Below are 21298 nucleotides of genomic sequence, written 5' to 3'. Positions count from 1 at the left end.
TTCCACTGAGATATTCCACTTACAACATAATGCTGCACAGCAAGACTGTCCACCCCTTTCCAAATTATGTAATAGGGCAGCCCTGTTCATGGGGTTTTGCAGCAGTATAATCCTGAAGTGATGGAGATGGACCATATTAGCTGCATATACATCCAAGAGCATAGCTCACAACTTCCAAACCAGGTACATTCCTGTATACTAATGTAATCTGATTATCCAGCTGGGGATCCAAAACCATCCACACCCAGAAAAATCAAGTAACCAATTTAAGGTGATCTAAAATGATACAACAGACTGATTGTGCTTATAGCTTTATTTCTACCTAAGCTTTCTATTGCTATGCCAGATGAAGAACCAAAGCATCTGATTAAACAACATAATCAGTACTAAATGATGTTTAAAAGCTGATGCTGAATAGTGGAGCATATCAGATGTACTGTAAAATATTTAAAAATCAATGGGAAAGATATAAAACATTGATCCGCAGTTCTAATAAGACCATGACTTGAAAAGACTAGTTTCCAGCGGAAAAACGCTTGCTTCAGAGTTTACAAAATATAGTGTCTTCCACGTTGATACCCCAATAGTGAGGTGCACAAAACTATCTCTTAGTTAAATTGGGTCCAATTTGACCAGAAGATAGCAAGTTCTATCCCACCAAGATAACTGAATTTTGAGAAAGAGGTTCTGATGAGGTTCTTTCTTAATTAGATTACAATTTGCTTGAGAGTCACACTCAGACACATGAAATATTATAAAAGAACTGACATTTTATCCAGCTAATAGGAGGCACTGAGGCATAGGTCTACACTGCAGCTAAAGCCCTGTGATGTTCAGGCTCAAGCTGAAGACCAAGATCTGGGACCTCATGAGAGGAAAAGGCCAATTCCAAGATCACCTAGATAAAATGAAAAATGTCAGCAAGAAAAAATACTGGTTTGCAAGCTAACTGTTCTGAGATGAGGTGGGTTGGTCTGTTGTAACTCTAACAAGTCACTAAGAAGCCTTTTGTTGGAGAAGTTTGTTCTTCTGGGGGCTTGATTCTGCAAGGTCCTAAGCATTTTTTACATCAATCCAGTAAAGTAACACCTGTGCTCTGTTGAAGGAAACAGTAGGCGTTTAAAGATTTCTGGGACCAGAAGAGTCACATGAGATCAACATCGTTTCATTTAATTATCCTACCGGAAGGATTAAACTTTTGACTAGGGCTGCAAATGAAGAGCAGAATTGAAGTTATTCTCTTTAAGAATCTGATTAAAAAGGGAGCAACAGTTTTAAAATGCGAGTTTGCAAATTTTGTGTGTATATAATGGTAATATAATGGCTCTAACCAACATGTTAGATAGCACAAACTTTGGGCTAGATCTTCTGCTACTATAAAATTGCCTAGTGCCACTGGAGTCAAAGGAGTTATGCTGCACCAGCAGGAGAACTAGCTGAGTAAGTTAGCTCCCATTGTGAATGCAGCCTCCGCACTAGGGATGTTAAAAAGCAGGTGATTGTGTAACCGTGAAAAACTCAGTGGTTACACAGTTACATGCACCCACAGCGAGCTCCCAGTAAGTACAGGCTCCTACCTGCTGACTCTGGTCCCAGGGAGCCAGATGCCATCCCACACTGCTGCCTCTGTATCAGAGGGCACCAGTGCAAGCTAACAGCCAGCTTTTAAGCCAGCTCCTGGTAATACAGAGGCAGCAGCTGTCTCCACAAGAGTAGGGTGGGAGCCTGCATAACCATGAGCATTAACAGATAAGCCAGGTTTATTGGTTAACCATTTACACGGTTATATGTTCACATCCCTACTCCATATCTCACTGCACTGACACACACACACTTACCTCCCTGTACATCTTGGATACATTTTATTTATAGTCCCTTAAAATTGGCCTGAGCAGTGAATCTAATTTTCAAAATCAGCTCTGAATATATGCATGGTTAGCTTGGGTTCAAAGTTTCCTGATAGACTTTCTCTCAACAGCTTCAGGGGGTAGCCGAGTTAGTCTGTACAGAAAAAACAACAAATGGTCTGGCAGCACTTTATAGACTAACAAAACACGTAGATGGTACCATGAGCTTTTGTGGGCACAGCCGACTTCGGGTATGTCTACACTTGCTTCCTATCTTGAGATAGGGATGCAAATGTAGTGTACTGAAATTGTTAATGAAGCACGGGATTTAAATATCCCGTGCTTAATTAGCATAATCGCGTCCTGCCACCGTTTTGAAATTGCGTTATTGTGAAATAAAACGCCCCGTGTAGCAGCGTTATTTCGAGAGAAAACCCTTCTATAAGCATATGCTTATTCTTCATACTAAATAGTTCCTACAGGAAGCTATACAAAAATGATTCCGAAATTAATTCTGTGAAAGCTGCACAATGTAGGAAACCCAGAGGAAAGCACATTTTGGCTTCTGATGGATCTCTTTATGACATCACTTTTTGAACAAGTAACAAATTCTAAAAGAGTCAATGGTTGTCCAGCTATCACATTGCTATCTATCAGCACTTTCCAGAGAGAAGAGATTGTTCTTTCTTGCATGTAGGATCATTTGACTTGAACAAAAGAAGTTTGTTCTCTCTCTCTCACACACACACACACGGAAGCAACCTACACATTTTTTTGGAAACCCTATCAATATCCACGCACAAACGCACACCAGAGAACTGATGAGTGTAAAACTGAACCCATTTAAGCTCAGAGCGTAGAACAAAATAGAAACTCTGAAGGGAAAAATCTCCGTTTTATGTAAGGAGGAAACCCAGGTAATTATATAAAACTTTCACAATACATTTTAGTGCTTAAATATTTAATTCTCTCCTAACAAGTAAAAAGCCAACTAAAATCTATCTTCCCCTCCCCACCCAGGATCTAATCATAAATACATGTGTCCCTTGACTAGGGTTGCCAGGTACTTACACAAAAAATCCTGAACATGGCGGGGGAACATTGGTTGAGCAAAAAACAAAATGGGGAACCAAAGTTGTTGAGAAAAAAAAAATCCCTCCCCGCTCACCTTGCCCCTGCCAGATGCAGCAGGGGAAGAATGTCCCCGCCAGCCTTCTGTCCGAGAAAAACAGAACTAACCATGTTCAGTATTTTCTGTGTTTTTTTTAACTGGATAGAGGCCACAAATACCAGACTATCTGGGAGAAAACGGGACACCTGGCAACCCTACCCTTGACAGATTCATGTGCCATTGTTGGAAGCATTGGAATCTAAACGGAATGTTACTCTTGTGACATATTTCCTCTTTTCTTTAAAAAGGTTGGACTGGTGAAGGGAGATTTGGGTTGGAATGGGATGGGCTGTTTTGCAACTTAATATAATTTGTTTAATAATATAAGTTAAAGTTCATTGTAAATACAGGATGATGTTTATCCCAAAAGTAAGAACAAAAGCAAATAAATTCATCATTTTAACTTTCAGGAGTAAAATAATGGTATTTCTTTCTATATCTATATATAATGCTAAAACATTAAAAGGTACTTCAGTTTAATGCTAATCGCTATGCTGTAACCTAGCATAAAACAGACCAGAATTTATCTTCAGAGCAGTAAAATACTGACTTTCTCCTTCTATAAGTTGGGTATTTTGACATGTCCCAATTTGAACCTTTACTTATGGACATTTGCCATTTGTTGCATTTGGCACTCCTACAAAAGCCAGATTCTTTAGTTCTGAGCTTTCTTGAGTTTCACTGCTCCTAAGGGTGCCAACACTGCCGCATGGAAAATACATGTTTGATTTCTAGGTTGCTGATTGAGATTGTCTATGAAAAGGCTTTTTGCTGGAAGTAAACAATGTGCAAAAGGAAATTATCATAGTGAAGAGCCATGGAAAATACACACAAGGATATCCTGCATCTGCAAAATATTTACCAGTCATATCAAGGTCTATTTTAACTACAAGTATAACATGAGAGGTTAGCTAGTCTGATACTTGAAGTTATGGATTTGAATCCTTTGCAAAATCCCTCATTCATTAATTTGCCCCCTACATGGATTTCTGGGCCAGATGCTCAGTTAGTATAAATCAGCATCGCTCCAAGCAAACTACACCAGGTTCCGCCAGTGGAGGATTTCTCTTCTGTTCTAAATATTTCAGGAGATAGACCAAGGCTTGTGTGGGAACTATCACAAAGGCGTTTGGCTTGCTGGGATAAGTCTGTTTAGATTGCCAAAGAAGGAATGCATTAAAACTTCATCTGCAATTGTTCAAGCCAACGATCAAAAACCTCAAGTTTAAAATAACTAAACAATGCATTCCATAGGTCAAAAGGCTTCGCTAGGGCAGATGTCTATTTGCAATACTTTATTTACTGATGTCTTCTTCCAGAATTGGTTAACAAATCCCTATTCCTCTTTATGAGTGAACTGTAGACTAGTTTCTCCAAGAGTTTAGTTCAAGCTGGTAAAATTCACTAAGCATGTGATTAGTCTTTTTGTTTACATTAGTTTTAGAGATGTGCAATATAAAGCTTTGTACATAAACAAAAGGATGAAAATCCAATTCTAAGCAAACAGCTGAAATTGTTTGCAAGCATAGAGATTTCTTAGGCAATTTGTTTGGGTGTGCATGGCTAGAGGAATATCACTGAAATATGATGACCATTGTGAAGAAAAAACATCTAGGGTGCGTCTAGACTGGCAAGATTTTGTGCAAAAACTTGCCAGCTGTCTATACTGGCCGCTTGAATTTGCGCAAGAGCACTGACTTTATAATGTACAAAATCAGTGCTTCTTGCGCAAATACTTTCCCGCTCCCGCTCAGGATAAGCCCTGAGGGCCAGTGGAGACAGGCACCTTAATTTTTTGCGCAAGAAAGCCCGATGGCTAAAATGGCCATCGGAGCTTTCTTGCACAAAAGCACTTTTTGCGCAAAAGCATCCTTGCCAATCTAGATGCTCTTTTGCGGAAATACTTTTAATGGAAAAACTTTTCCGTTAAAAGTATTTCCGCAAAATCATGCCAGTCTAGACGCAGCCCTAAAGTAATATGATCTACTAAGATATGCTAGCAATTTTCCAGCACTGAAGAAGAAATTGATGCCCATCTATTTCTACATTAATACTTGCTATTGAATAGTCATTTGTGTGTTGTATTAAACATTTGAACTTCTGTAACTGTTTTAAGAAAAAAAAAATGTCCAAATTCAGAAAGAACATAGAAAATGTTGTACAAAAAGTGTATTTATTCAGAATTGCCATCTGGCAGTGTGTTTTTATGTAAAAGTTGAAAACATATTGGGTAAACAATTTTGTATATTTATCTAGCCATCTTAAGTCTATATGATCCATGTAGCACTTCCAACGAAACTTCATGACAAAAGCACATTGGTCTTCATCTACCTGCACTGAATCAAAGACCTGGTCGCCACTTACTCGAGGAGCAACGCTCCAGTAATTGATCTTCCAGGGAACAGAATACAATGGCTTCTATGGGACCTGTATGTCTACTGTCATAAGTATATGAATTTTAGAGTGTTCATGCATAGATCACACACACACACACACACAACAATGATCCCCTGCAGGAGCTGATTTACAGGTGCGGCATGGTCACTACAAGTAGTTGGGTATATAGAGCCTTTAGTAACTCCATAGGTTCCTTTAAAAACAACGAGTAATCCTGTGGCACCTCAGAGACTAAGAAAAATTATATGTGTGTATAGTTTATTTTTGTTAGTCTCTAACGTGCTACAGGACTACTTGTTGTTTTAAAAGTTACCGAGTAACACGACTACCCCTCTGAGACTTTTAAACATCCATAGGTTCCTGTAACCATTGCACACAAGGGAGGTGCAGTATGCATGAGGGCTCCTGGAATGCAGGCATAATATATTAATGCTGCGCTAATGGACCATTACTAGGTCATCATAACATACAAACCCATAACCCTGCAGTGCTAATAGTTTCTTTTATAAAGCTGCTTCTGGTATTATGCTCTCTAATCCATTAAAACCCCATTATTTAGTTATGGGTCTCACACAACATGCAAACTGTATGGCTCCATTAGACCCTGGGAGGGTGAGCTGCATCTCACCAGCACACAGCTTGGCCTGAGTTCATCCTTGGTGAAATGTCATTGGTGGTTCAAGTGACACATTTAAGCCGACTGAAAGCTCACTGGTATGTAAATAGATTGTGTTAGAATGATGTCTCCTGACCTTACCTAAAAGTTAAGAGCAGAATAGTTTTCCTTTTATTTTTTAGGGACTAAACTCCGTCAGGATATGAGTTGGCACAAGTCCTTTTGACTTCATGATCAGACATGGGGACAACTGTAAGACCAAAAAAAAGAAAAAGAGAAATATAACTCATGTCTCAAGAGCCTCATCCTTCAGGGGGTAATAGAGACTGTAGCTGTCCCAGTAAAACACAAATCATTGGTTTAGTTTAGTTTCATAAATAAGGTACAGCATTCTGCAGTCTTACAAACATGAACTATCTACAAGGGGAATGGCCGAGACACTCTAGGTCAGTGGTTCCCAAACTTTTCGGCATCACGCCCCCTTTTTGATTTTTGAAAAACAGTCACGGTCCCCCGCCTCCCCCACAGCAAAACTTGTTGAGCTCCCCTCTTCCCCTGCCAAAAAAGGAATTGACCAGGGCAGCAAAACTTGATGGGGGGGGGGGGGGGGGAGGTGAGTTGCCTCACACCCCGCTCCCCTCGGAATTTCTTCATGCCTCCCCCACGGGGCCACGCCCCCAGTTTGGGAACCCATGCTCTAGGTAGTGTCTTTTTCAGCTCGAAAAATAAAAGGATATTGCTACGTATTTTAAATTCTACAGCTTGCTGAGTCCCTTTGCTGCCTACTTCCTCGCAGGGTCAGTATTAGCAACAACAGCTGGAGTAGAAAAACCCTTGAAATATATACAATCCTTAAACATTTGAACTTCATTTTTAAAGACAGTTACTAACAATCAAAGTGTCTTGTTTTCTTCCCCAAACTACTGCAAGTCTGGGAAAAGAAAATGTGCTTACTAAAGGTTAGAGGAGAAATAGGCAAAATGTGCACAACTCATTTCCCCCTTCTTGAGTTTTAATGTTTGAAACATGGCAAATATGTTCTCTTTGTACATTAAATGGTGTACCTTTAACCCCGTTTTCATAGCCAGAGAGTTAACTGAACACTGCCTGGTTGAACTACAAAAACATATTTTGCCTGAATGATGCAAACTTTCTTAGACTGAGTTGTCAGTGCTCCTTCCTCATTGGTGATGCAGCTGAATCTTAGTGATGGAATTTAATCAGACTGCAATAATATTCAAAGGAGATAGTTATAGTTCATCTTGTACAAATCCAAAGAAGTTGTCACTGGATTCCATTTTGTTTTTCAGTACATTCCTTTTGCCCCATTATATTAACCTTTTTGCTAAATGCATAAGATTCAATCAAGGCAGAGTTTCAATAGCCATAGCAAGAGGAGGGGGCAAAAAAAAGAAGAAAAGAACATGGAATAGAAAAATACAAACATGTTTACAGAAGTTGAGTGTTTTTAATACCAAGCCTCTGAGGGTATGTCTAGACTGCAAGGCTATTTCGGGATACCAAAGCTACCCCGCGTCCAAGGAACACGTCCGCTATTTTGAAATAATCTTCGAAATAACGGACGTGCTATTTCGGCATCCCTGTAAACTTCGTTCCACGAGGAATAAGGGATGTCTTGAAATAGTGCTTTATTTCAAAATTCGGTGCCATGTAGATGCGCCAAATTTCGAAATAGGCTATTTCGAAATAAAACTGAAATAAGATACACAGTTTGGCCGTGTCCACACTCAGGGGTTCTTTCGAAAGAACTTCCCCTGCATCCAGACTCAAGCCGCGTTCTTTCGAAATTATTTCGAAAGAACGCGGCTTTTCTTTCGATGGTGGTAAACCTCGTTTCACGAGGAAGAACGCCTTCCTTCGAAAGTTCCTCTTTCGAAGGAAGGCGTTCTTCAATGTAAAGAGGCCGTCTTCGAAAGAGAGCATCCAGACTCGCTGGGTGCTCTCTTTCGAAAAAGCGGATTTCCTCTATCGAAAGATCCGCCTGCTGTCTAGACGCGATCTTTCGAAAGATGCTCTTTCGAAAGATGCTTTCGAAAGAGCATCTTTCGAAAGAAGCCTGCAGTCTAGACATAGCCTTTGTGTGGTGCAAATTGCGTATCTTATTTCGATTTTAGAGTGCAGTCTGGACTTACCCTCTGTCTCAGTTATCCCTTCAAGTCAATTCCATGCACATTTATCACATTGAGTCATTTATCATTCCAGTACGTGGACTGATTCAATATTTGGTGTAAAACAGATGATTACTTCCATTGATTCAGCTGAAACATCTGAGCAGAGCCTGGACTGTTATGGTTATGGGGCTTTCACAGTTTTGGATTGTTTAATATATAAACTATTGATTACAAAATGTCTGATAAATCCTGACAGTTTGCATTTGCATTTGCAACTCGTCTCTGGCTTATGTAAGTGATGTTTTGGTATTATTCTGCCATTGACTGAAGTGCAATTCAAACATGGCAGATGGAAGCAACACTGCATATTAACTACAATATTACTGCACCCTGTACAGATGACAGTACTGTAAATAAGGGCCAGTTGCTGTTTTCATTATAAGTTCCTTGAACCAAACTGGTAATATTTGCATGTAACATGTTATCATATTAATATGTGTAGATCCAAGGGTGGATAAAAACTGACTATTTAAAAATAAATAAATAAATAGGATTTTTTATTTAAATCAGATTTTTTTTAAAATTATCAATAAAACACTAAATTTCTCATTTAAAAATAACAGTTACAATTAAATCTCATCTCAAATATACTACACTCTACACTTACAGTCTCATAAAAACGAATTCATGTCTCTGGATTGTCCAGCCTAACTACTAGCTCTTGCTTCTTGAAAATTCTGGGCTTCCAGTTTCTGTTCCTCAGCAGACTAAAAGGTAACATGTGCACAGAAAGATACAAGCTAGCTAGGACTGTGTTAGTTCTGTGAAGAGATGAGAGTATATAATAGTGTAAATGGTTAACCAATAAGCCTGAACTTATCAGTTAACGTTCATGGTAACATGCAAGCTCCCGCCATGGTCCTGGGGAGCTGGCTGCCACTCCACGTTGCTGCCTTTGATACAGAGGCAGCAGTGCAGGGGCGGCAGCCAGCTTCCCAGGGGTGGGGCTGTAAGGAAGAGTCAGTGCGCGCTGGGAGCTGGCTTTAAAACCAGCTCCCAGCACACACTGACTCCTGCACAGCTACCTGCTACCCTACGCTGCTGCCTCTGTATCAGGCAGGAGCTGTTATGCGTGGAGAGCCAGCTATGGTTGTGTGTAACTGCTGAGTTTTTCAGCAGTTACATAGTTACACAATTAGCCACATTTTAATATGCCTAGTTCTATGCTTATGTGACCTTGGAGCACAGCAGAGGAGTTAGTTAAGACATAGTTTTAAAGTTAGACAATATATATAGGAAAGGACAGAGGCATCATAGAACGGAACAGCGGAGTGCAGTGGAAAGAAAAATGGAAGACATTATTCAGTGCACACACACAGCTTGTATCAGTACAAGGAAGGGGGTCAATTTGGATTCTTCATAGTGTGTGTATTATGTAGTTGGAAACAACAAGTAGTCCTGTGGCACCTTAGAGACTAACAAAAACATATAAAGTATCATGAGCTTTCATAGGCAAAACCCACTTCTTCAGATGAGTTCAGATGGATTCATCTAAAGAAGTGGGTTGTGCCCACGAAAGCTCATACTTTATATATTATTGTGTCTCTCTAAAGGTACGTCTACACTGCACACTTATTTCAAAATAAGCTATTCCAGAAGAAATATTCTGAAATAGGTTATTTTGAAACAGCCCGTCTACACTGTAGGGAACCCTCAAAATTAGTCCGAGGGAGGCTTCCCTAATGTGGATGTGTTACATCAATTTAGAGCTCCAGGAGGCACTGGGGAAGTTATTAGTTTGAATGACCACGGTGAGGAGTGATTTCAAAATAGCAGCAGTGGAGCGTTCACACTGCTGCTATTCCAATTGGAATAGACGTTATTCCTCATGGAATGAGGTTTACAGAAGTCAGAATAAGCCATCTGTTATTTTGAAATTATTTTGAAATAACGGAATTGCTGTGTAGACACTCACATTGTTATTTCTGAAATAACGCTGGTGTGTACACGCACCCTAAGATGCCACAGGACTATTCGTTGTTTTTGAAGTTATAGACTAACACAGCTAGCCCCTGAGACTTTTTAATATGCATATGGGGGCAGGGTGGAAAAAAACAGATGCTCATCCTATTTATATCCTTTTTAGATACAATTTAGTAAACAGGGTCTCTACACAGGAAATATTTAAGAGTTTACATTTTCATACATTGCTACTGTCCTTATTGAACAATACATGCAATAGACTTGTACTGAACTGTTTTTAACTAGGGATATAAAAGGTTAACCAATTACCTAGTAAGCATTAAGGCCTACCAGAAAGTTTACCGAGCAACTGGTTGGAAAGCCAACCCCGCCAGGCTGAAGCAGCCCTGAATGAGTCGGGCTGGCCATGTAGGGACAGCAGGCAGTGCTGCTCCTCCGTCGGGCTAATGGCACCCCAGTTGCTTTGGGACTCCGGTCCCAGGCAGGACTCTGGACCCAGCTGCCATCTGCCAATGGTTAACCAGTTAAACAGTACAGTTTTAATAGTTTAACTGGTTAACTATTTTAATGATTATTTACATCCCTATTTTTTACATTAGAGATTTTTTTTTCCTTTCTGCTCATTTGATCCATATAAGGAACTATAACAAAGTTTATAGACTCTGAAGTTTATGACTGTTGATTTTATTGGAAGAATGCCAAGTAGTACCAACTTTGCCATACATCTTTGAGGTCACATCAGTGCTAAAATATTTGCAAGATTGATAAGTATGCCATTGTGTACATATATATTGATAGATCAATCAAATAAACACCAAATTAATGTAATTACTAGATCATTTTATTATTTGATTACTAACAAAAATGGGATTAATCTATTTAATCACAAAAGATCAGATAATCTTGCCACCCTCTTCTAATTTTCATGCACATACCCTGAAAGTGGGAACTGAATTTGAAACAAGCTGAAATATCTTGAAGTTTGGCATAACATAATGGCATGCCATAAGAAAAAGATCCCAAGGATGAAGGTTCATTTTATAGAAAAGCAGTGGAGGGCCAGGTGAGGGAGAAATTGTTGATGTAGGTGTGGATTTGATTCTTTTTCATCCACCTGATGGAGGACAAACCACTATGCAAGATTATAAGAAACAAGATTTTAAAATACAGATATTTATCACTACAGGTATTTGAAACACCCCCTTTAAAATAAAAAGGAGAATGTCATTTGAAATATAATGCCTACATCTAAGGAAGTGAAATATTCTTAGCTATGCCCTAAGATTTCAGATTTTGTGTATCTGAATTCATTCTGCTTCCCAGCTGGAATAAAATGTAAGAATAAATAATGGCTGATGTGCAACGCCACTTAAAGTCAGGACTAATGCAGATTGTGTTAGTGGAGCATAGTGAAAGCCAGTCTTCCATTAAACTTGGCACTGTACATGTGCCATACATTTTTAATAGCTTTAAATAATTTAGGAGGAAAAAAGGCAGGCTGACAGGAAATGGTATCCAATAGCAAGTGGTCAAACTACCTTACTTTAGGGAACAGCACAGAAATGAGAAGAGAGATATAAATATGTTATTCCTCAACTGAAGAAAAAGTTCTTTTTGCCATTCTAGAAATAATTTATTGTTATTGATTTGCTGATATATTTATGATATGTATGACTATAGCAACTAGTCATCCTAGTCATGGACCAGGCCCCTATCGTGCTAGGCATTGTACAAACTCAAATAGCTATTTTAATTATTATATAAAAACCCAGAATTTGAAAAAAGTAAAGCATATCTAGGGACGGTTGCAGAAGGAGAGAGGAGTAGTGTTCTGTAATTTTTGTACCAAGCAGTGTTTCTCAAAGTGGGATGGGGCCTGGCTTGGGAAAACTGCTGGTGGGCTGCTCCACTTTGTTTATCTAAAGACTCCACAGCCATGGGACCTTGTGGCTCCCATTGGCTCCGGTTCACTGTTTCCAGCCAATGGGAGCTGTGAGACTCCATGGCTGTGGAACCATTAGGCCACTCCGCTTTATCTGTTAGCAGCTTTCCCAATAGAATATTGGTTTTCTTAATCTTTCCATTTTCCTGCCTTTAACCTGTTCTTCCTTGCAGCAACCACCACTTTCTTTGCTCACAGAACAATCAATCCTTTGTGTAAGTCTGATGAGCCATACATTCATGAGGCAGATTAGATTTTTAACTGTATTCCCTTTGCTTTTATGTTTTATAAGTTTTTCTGTCCTGTTTCTCAGGTAATTTTATGGAAATGTCTATCTTTATGAACCAGATGGGCAGAGATGCAATAGCTGTCTATTATTCCATGGGCAGTAAGACACTGATTATAAGCAAGAAATGCTCTTAGTAGTCACGTCCAAAGACTAGGGTTGAGGAGGATGAATAGAGCTGGAATTTAAAATTAAACTCTCACCATTTGCTTGTACTCCATCACTGCCAGCCTAAAGTGACATCGGAAGAGATTTCCTCCCAGATTTAAAACAAACAAACAAACAAACAGACAAACAAACAAACAAAAAAACCCAAGAGATTTAATAGCGGGTTGAAGAGAAGCTGAAAAAATGTGAAAGATCAGCTAACCCTGATGCGAAAGCAAAGGGAAAAGCATCATGAGTAAGGCTACACAGAATAGAATTGTGTTTTGCAGCAAATGAGAGATGTGACGGGGCAGTACCCGCGCCCCGCACTAACTGGGCGCCGTCCCCAGCATGCTGGGGCGAAGCGGCAGCTCCTGCCCTGCGCGGCTTGTTCTGCCGCGGGCGGAGCCAAGCGGGGGACCCGACCAGCTACATCTGGCCGCGCCGCCGTGGCCCCGGCCGGGCAGGAACGACAGGGAGCCGACACTGCCCTGCGGCGCCGGCCGGTGCAGGCGCCCTGGCGGGGCAACTCCCCACGGCGGAGGAGGCGTCCCCGCCCCACTACGGAGGACGTCATTGCAGCGGGACGTTCAAAAGGAGCGCCGCTGCCAGAGCAGAAGGGGGGAAGACACGGAGCAGGACGGAGGGCGAACGGACAGAGGCACCTCGGACCCCGTCTGCGGAGACCCTCGGGACCAAGCCGTCACGGTGACGCGGTGAGGGAGGTAGGAAGCGACCCAGGGCAGGGTGTTGGAACCCGGGGGGTTGATGTGTTTAGAGGACTCCCTCCCCCACCAACCAGGCCTGGAGGGGGGGTGTCGCATCCCCCCCAGACCTTAGGGCCCTCGGTCGGGGCTCGGAGTGAGGGCAGGCCCGAGCCCCCCTACCTCCCCAAGCCGACGCGGACGGCACTAACACTCGACTAAGCATGGACCGACCCTACCGGACTCGGGGCAGGGCTCTTGGGTGATCGGGGAGCACGAGGGGAAGAGACCTCGGGTGAGGGAAGCCATAGGAGACAGGTGGAGGACCCTGCGTGGCCCTAATGGAGGGTCGCGCCGACGCCGCGCCTCTCCACAAGAGGTTTTAAAAAAAATGTGTTTGTTTCACATCAGGATAAAACAGAAACCTTTCCAAAATGAGAAGAAACCACAAGAGAGAGGGAAAGAGAGACATCCCAGAGCAGCCAATAGCTTGGTCGGTAGGGCACTCATGTGGGAGAGCCCCTGATCTTGTTGAATCAAAACAGGATGTGAACATGGATCTCCTTCATCCCAGGTATGCAAAGGAAGGAGCAAAAGGGATAACTGCTCCAGGGCCTGATTCAAAGGGGCCTGGAGCTTCAGCCGTCATCACTGCTACTGCAGCAACCGGAGTCCTGGGCCCCTTTGAATTGCCACCGGAACACAGCTGCACAACTCTGAGGACTGGAGGGGGCGGGAGGTGGTCTGGATGATGCTAAGGGCTGACTGCCTTCGACCCCACCCCTTCTTCCCTTGGCCCTGCCCCTTCCATGGGTGCAGAACTGCACCCCCATCTGACTCCAGGGCCTGCAGTGGCTGAGGGCCTCGCAGCAGCTGAGCATATTAGCCACTAGGCTATGGAGTCAGCATCTCTTGTTCTGTTTCCTGTTCCTGGTATGTAAAATAATTAAATATTCATGGGGCCAATGAGAGAAAGACTAGTGATTAAGGGAATACCCCTGGGATGTGGGAGACCCAAATCTAGCAGAGCCACGGACTTGAACTCTCTCTCTCCTCTCTAAGGGGTGTGCTCTCACCTCTGGGCTATCAGCTATTTTGGAATGGCTCTTTCTTCTCTCCTCCCAAAACCTTGGAACTGAGAAAGTTTTATTGCAACAGAGACCTCTCCCTAAACCATTTCTGTTCTATCAAAAAAATCCCTGCGTGTATACACAGAATCTAGCACACTGAGGCCCCAATCTCAGTGCGGGCCTCTAGGTGCTCCCACAATACAAAGAAAAAACAATGTTCCAGGTCGTCCATCTATGTATCAGTAACCCCCACATTAAAACGAGATACAGCTAGGTGAGAGAACCTTAGGGTTTGGCTCAGTCTAGCAGTCACTTAAGAGAAACTGATTTCAGTTCTACCGAGTTGAAGCAGACCTTGTATCGCCACAGGAATGAGTGGGCGATACCCCGCTGCTCTTACAATAGGTAGCTAGGTCCATTTATTGCTGAAAAGAACAATTCCAGCCCTTTTGTCTGATGTTATATTATGTTAGGCTAAGCACGCGTTCTATTAGACCTTATGTAACCTTCTCTTTGGAACTCCTTCCCACTCCCTGAGTGCAAAACATTTGCCTTCTTCCCATTCTTTCACAAAGCCTTTCAGCAATAACCTACTAAGAGAAAATGACATCTATTACAACTCTGTGGCAACATACACTAGACTGGGGTTATATGGAGCGAAGAACATTTTATGTCTGTATAACTTCTCAAAATATCACTTGCTGACATGGCTAGAGAGGAGAGGCTCTGGCGACAGGCCTTCCTTTGGTAGGCACATGCTTTTCACTAAAAAAGGTGAGAGCCATCATCTCCCGTCACACCTGGAGAAACGTGTACGTTCCGGTCTCCTCATATTCCATCTGACACAAATGTATGTTTCCCTTGAGAACCCGGCAAAGGAAGACAAAGAGTGGCTGGAGCTGTATATTGTTTCTCATCAGGGCAGTGATCTATCAAGAGCAGTACTGTACTGACAAGCTAGCACAATGGTATGGTCCATATTAGAAGTTACTTGAATCAATCATCTGGTATTACCTGACCACCTACAGAAAGGAGGCCCAGTCCAGCGAGATGTTGGACTTTAATGGGAATTGGGGGTGATTAGAACCTCACAAAGGGAGTCTGCTGCGGGATCAAGCCAGTGATAATCACTGCAGTTGATTATATTTATTTCAGTTGGTTTGTTTTTTCCCCAAATATTGATCTATATGGACGTGTCATACAAATATTTATTTTATTTTACAAGGTTTGCAATCACCTCCTCACCCATTTAAGTTTTAAAAATAAATTTATCCACAGTATGTGGACTAATCCCCATTTTAAAAATCACAAAGAACAGATAGGCTTTGCAGTATGTCCCATAGGTCACAAACCCTGGCTTTGTCTACCAGGCAGGAAAACAAAGTCCAGAACAGCTTACTTTCTTTTTAAAACAGTGCCATCAATTGTTTCAGCTGCAAGGAATATCACCTGAAAAGAAAAGCAGTTTCTCAAGTAACTGGTTCCCAAACAATTTAGAGCTTTATAGGTCAAAATCAACACCTTGATGTTGCACTCAGAACCAAACTTGCAGGATCATGGAACACCGTGTTAGGCGCCCCTTACAAGAAGCACTGCCGAAGAAGCGAGCCACTGCATTCTACACAAGCATCAAGATGGTCTTCAGGCATAACACTACATAGAGCATGTTACAACATGGGTAACTGCAGAGGACAGACTCCAAAAGGAAAAGTTAGAACAGTCCAGCCAGGGATCAAGATGCTTTTGGCCACTAATGTGACTACGCAATTCAGCTGCAAATTGAAAAGGACACCCAGACTGCACCCCCATGTAAGAAACGGTAGGAATACTCTCTCAATTCAGGGAGCTGAAATAATTTTCAAGTGCTTCCCCAGTCTTACTAGCCTTCTCTTACCCTTAGCCAGAGTGAGTTTCTGCTAGCTAACCTAATTAATCACTCACGCATACAGTTAGATTAAATAGAAATACATGCTTAAATATCACCAGTACTAATAGCCCACTTAAGAGCAAGTCCTCCAGCCTGCCGGGATCTGCAGGAGCATCAAAACAGGATGGACTACAATACCACACACACACACACACACACCAGTGTGACACACACACACACACACACACACACACCCACACACACACACACACACACACACACACACACACACACACACACACACACACACACACACACACACACACACACACACACACACACACACACACACACACACCCCCAGTGTGGACTCTTGGTCTTCACCCATTAATAGGAGATAATGAGCCAACTCCACCAGTCTTGTCTCTATAACCAGGCCTAAAACCAGACTGACTGGTCCAGGAGACCTAGGGACTTCAGCTAAACTTTTAGCTGCATGATCACACAGCTTGTGACACAGACCATATTCTGCGTCACGTGGCTAATATATCATTTGTTTACCTAGCAAAAGGTCCATCAGACCACAACACTACCTTCACTGAGTTCCTGTATAATAAATCAGAGAGATATTCCTTAGATGTCCTATGACAAATTCAGCAGCTGGAAGACAAATCCAGCAGGAGTGGTCCAGTATGCAGTATTGAGGAGGGACTAACTACAGAAAATACCAAGTTTAGGTCTAATTCTATGGTTCGCGTTGTGAGGGAGGTCACACTAGACGATCTAATGGTCCCTTCTGTCATTAAAACCTGGGAAGCAGAGAAACTTAGATACCACTTGGGCAAACACAAAACATTTGGTTAATCAATTCAACTGCCCCCTCCCCAAAAAACCCTGTGCACTTGGTCATGAGTACTAGGTATTTTTATACCAACTAAATAAAGCCATGTATAAGCAAACAGGTCAAGACCACATAGGGGTCTTAAGAAAGAGATCTGACAGCCTACAACAAATCTCTCTGCTTGAAACATTTGATCAGTTTGTACCAGATTCCAAAAAGTCGGTGTCTTAATATCTTGTGGATATTCATGACCTAACTAAAGAGGAGATTATAACTAATGTAAAAAGGAGGATATTATGGCAACGGTCCAATTTAGCTCTAGCAAAGTTATTGCTATATAGTATATCACAGCATTCAGAAAATGAAAATTCTGATGATTATGCCATATTTGTGATTAAGAGAGATCATAAAGTATGTGTATGTCTACACAGCCGTGTTATTTCAAAATAACGCGTTATTCTGAAATAACATAGTCCGCGTCTACACTCCAAGCAGTTATTTCAACCTAAGGTCAAAATAATGTTAAGCTGGAGGACTTTTTACTCCAACTTCTGTAACCCTCATTTTACGAGGAGTAAGGGAAGTCAGAGGAAAAGTGCTCTCTCTCTGACTTCCTGCTTTGTAGACAGCACCAAAAGCTGAAATAAACTATTTCAACATAAGCTACGCAACTGAGGTAGCTCAAGTTGCATAGCTTATTTCGGCTTTAGCCCTGCTGTGTAAACGTGCCCTATCAGACTGAGCAAGAAAAATCAAGCTGTGAAACATACCTGTTCGTCACTAAGAGGTCTTCTAGTCCAATACTGAAAACTGAGATAGGAGATTTAAGATGGCAAAATAGCTACACTTAAATATAGATGCTGAGGACCTATCTGGTGAGTAGTACTGTGGGTTATGCAGTTTATATATTGAGAGAGTTGCTATAGGAAAACAGTATAAAGTAGTTGATAAAGACTGTCATATTAAATCAGTGGTTCTCAAACTTTTTGGATGTGGCCCACATGGCTCAATGCAAATCTTTCCTTAGACCACCAGCTGCTAATGGAAACCCGCCGTTAATTACATAATTATGCCCAAGTCCATTTTGCTAGTGCTGCAGCTAGGGAGAACGGTTTAATTTAACCAGTAAGAAATGAAATATTAATTTAAATTATTAAACAGATCAAGCACTTTAACTTTCTTTTGTTTGTTTATGAAACTTCATTTTAAATAAAGTAAAATATTAATTTATGTCCAACACAAAAAGTTCCCATGTTTTCTTTATTAATGGCAGAGATATGGAACCATTTTTCAGTCAGGGGCCACTGACCCCCCCGTCCCCCCAATAGGGGACTACGCAAGTGAGAAGCAATAAAAAAAAAAAACCACCCCTCACTGATGTGGCCCCTAACTCTGACACTTCATCCCTCCGGTGCGCTAGCCTCACTGGGGAGGCAGAGAGACATGGAGGACTGAGGTTCATGACTTCCCATAGACCAGATTTACTCTTCTGGGGTTCTGGATTTTGTGGCCCGCCCCCTAGGCTCTGGGGTTGGGACAAAAATGAGGGATTCGGTGTGTGGGACAGGGCTGCCAACGAGAGGGATGGGGGTGCAGGAGGGCTAAATGAGAGGTAGAGTGCAGGAGCAGGCTGCAGACTAGGGGGAGGAGGCAAGAGCAAGGGAAGGTGCAGGAGCAGGCTAGGAATGCAGGGTCTTGGGAGGGATGTGTACGTGAGAGGGCTGGGGATATGGGTTCTGAGGGCACTTACTTGCCTTCATGCCCTGTGCCACTCCCAGGCACGGCCTCTCACTGCTCTCATTGACCGGATTCCGACCAGATCGTGCAGTGTGGGTTGGGACTTTCTCTCCCCTCCTCCCACTGCGGGAAGCCAGCACTGGTGCTTCAATCTCACGGGAGAGGGAGGACAAGGATACCTGCTGTGGGGGGAAGGTAGGGGCTGAGCTGCAGCCGTGGATCACTACCAGTGGTCTGCGAACCGCAGTTTGAGAACTACTGTATTAAATCCTTCTGGGTGAGATTCTGCAGTTACGTTTGTAGCATTTTCAAGTCTGTTAATCTAGGTCCCAATTCCACAAGATATTTTCACATGTGCCTAATGTTACACACGAGTAATCCTGCTTAACATTCGGCATATGCTAAGGTGTCTTGTGAAATCAACACTCTTAACACACCCTTTCAAATCTGTGTGTGCTACATTCAGACAGGATTCTCCTGTGCTAAAATGCAGCCACCTCTGAGGGGAATCCACCAGTTGTTTAAAACAACACAGAGTAAGAGAGGAAGAAAATAAAAAATACTGTGTCCATTTGAATCTACAAGAGGAATTTAGCTAGGCAGGATGTAGTTACTTAAACTGGAAGAAGGCCTAGAGATCAGAGTTAGTCCTGAAAAAAAAATGCCATATGATCTTTAATGACCACCCGTAATCAGAGATCTCTATTTCAGGTCTCAACCAAGATATGACATAGTGCTCACTAATGCTATGCTGGGACATTGCTTAGATGCCAGGGTCCCACCTGCTGAACCAACACCACCACTTCAGCAGGGTCCTGGCTTTCTGTGGAACTCTTGCCAAACAGTCTTGGCCTTGATCTTACCTTGCAAAGGTCTGGAGAGATCTTAGTTTGAAGTAGTACCGGTGAATTTATGCAATCTAGGTCCAGTTAAACTAGAAATCCAGAAGCAACTTTACTGCTACCTGCCCCCATAATTATATACTGACCGGCAGCTGCCACTGCCTACATAATTTTGCTGCTCTGTGGGATAGGACAGGAGCACAGCAGTGGCACTTCCTCTTTGAAATGTACAAGAGCCCCAGCATTTCAAAGACTGAAACTCCGCATGGAGCCCAGGGCCAGCGGGGAATCCCCCACTGACCCTAGGCTCCACGCGGCTTCCAGCTTTGAAATGCATGAGCCCCCCTGCCGGTGCTCCTGTAGTCTTTATCAAAGGCGGAACGTGCGCTAGTCTTTATCGACTAATCGAATAGTCAATGGAAATCCCATCAACTATACTATTAGTTTATTAATTGATAGTTAACATCCCTAGTCTAAATCTAAGCAGTTTCTTCTTTAAAAAAAACAAACCTATTAGAGGGTCATTTACTCCCTTCCCCAACAAATGCTCTGGTCTCTCTCTACCACCAAATTACACAGATTTCAGGTTTCTTGACAAATAAGATTTAGTCCTGGTTCAGTGACAGATTTTAGGCCCAGTATTTCATGACCATGCCGGGCTTTAAACTACATTGTTGCACTATAGGAAATAGGAGGGACATCCCTTTCCAAATGGACTCCATAAGCAACAGCGTTTATCCCCAAAAGGTGCCAAGATATCAGATTAAAACACTGACATTTTTATGCCCATAAAAAATATCTTGAGTAAATTCAGCATTTCTAAATTAGTGGTTATATTTTCTGTCTCTTTCTGCAAGCTGAATCATGATACCAACACAGCTGACTTTGCAGGTGAAATGTTACATATTTGCATTCAACAATCATAACAGAGCTGTCTCAAACATCAGTAAAACAGTTTTCCTGTCAGTTAAATAGCATATACACCACATATAGAATGACGTGGTATATGAAGCTTTTGTAAACTTTCATAAGGGATGACCTGCATAATTCACTCCTGGTCTTGCTATGTATAGCAACAGATCTTTATTTTCCCACCATCATATTTATTCCTTTATACACAAATGTGCATACACAGACACACACTCTAGACATTCTTACTTGTCACCGTCTAGTAATGTTGTCTTTATTTAAAAAATATGTTAAAGGGGAGGGAGAATTTAAATCAAAAGGTCACACAATGATTTAATGGTCTCTTCTATCTTAAACTCTATTAAACTTCTAAAATCTGGGACTCTCTGGTCCAGCAACAGATCTTGCTGGACCAGGGAGCTCTGGCTGGACAGGTTCAGAAGTGCAGCCTGGGCTGGGCTGGGCTGGCGGTGAGGAGCACAGCCGTGGTCAGGGCTAGCCGCAAGGAACGCAGCCCCAGATGGGGCTAGAGACAGCAGGGCTGGCCACTGTCCAGGGCTGGCAGGGTGGGGGACACAGCCCTGGTGAGGGCTGGCACAGTGCAGGGCTGGAGGAAGCAGCAGGCAACAGGGTGCACAGCCCCAGCTGGGAGCAGAGTCTACAGCCAGATAGGGAGCTTGACCTACCCTGGTCCAGCAAACTCTGTGGTTTGGGACCACTCAAGGTCCTGAAGGTGCTGGGTGAGGGAGGTCCAACCTGTAGCTCAAACAAATATAACCCCTGAAGATTTTTTTTAATTATACAGAA

The 21298-nt window shown here is 42.3% G+C and overlaps 1 long non-coding RNA gene across 1 annotated transcript in view; it reads right to left on the bottom strand.

The window, feature by feature from the left end:
• Positions 1-21298, bottom strand: part of LOC102453666 (uncharacterized) — a 107189-nt gene that overhangs the window by 26023 nt on the left and 59868 nt on the right. The gene's annotated exons all lie outside the window — the stretch shown is intronic.

The sequence above is a fragment of the Pelodiscus sinensis genome, chromosome 2 (assembly GCF_052426305.1).
Source record: "Pelodiscus sinensis isolate ZL-2025 chromosome 2, ASM5242630v1, whole genome shotgun sequence".
NCBI lineage: Eukaryota > Metazoa > Chordata > Testudines > Trionychidae > Pelodiscus > Pelodiscus sinensis.
The sequence above is the reverse complement of the archived record's forward strand: the minus strand, read 5'-3'. Positions and strand labels throughout refer to the sequence as shown.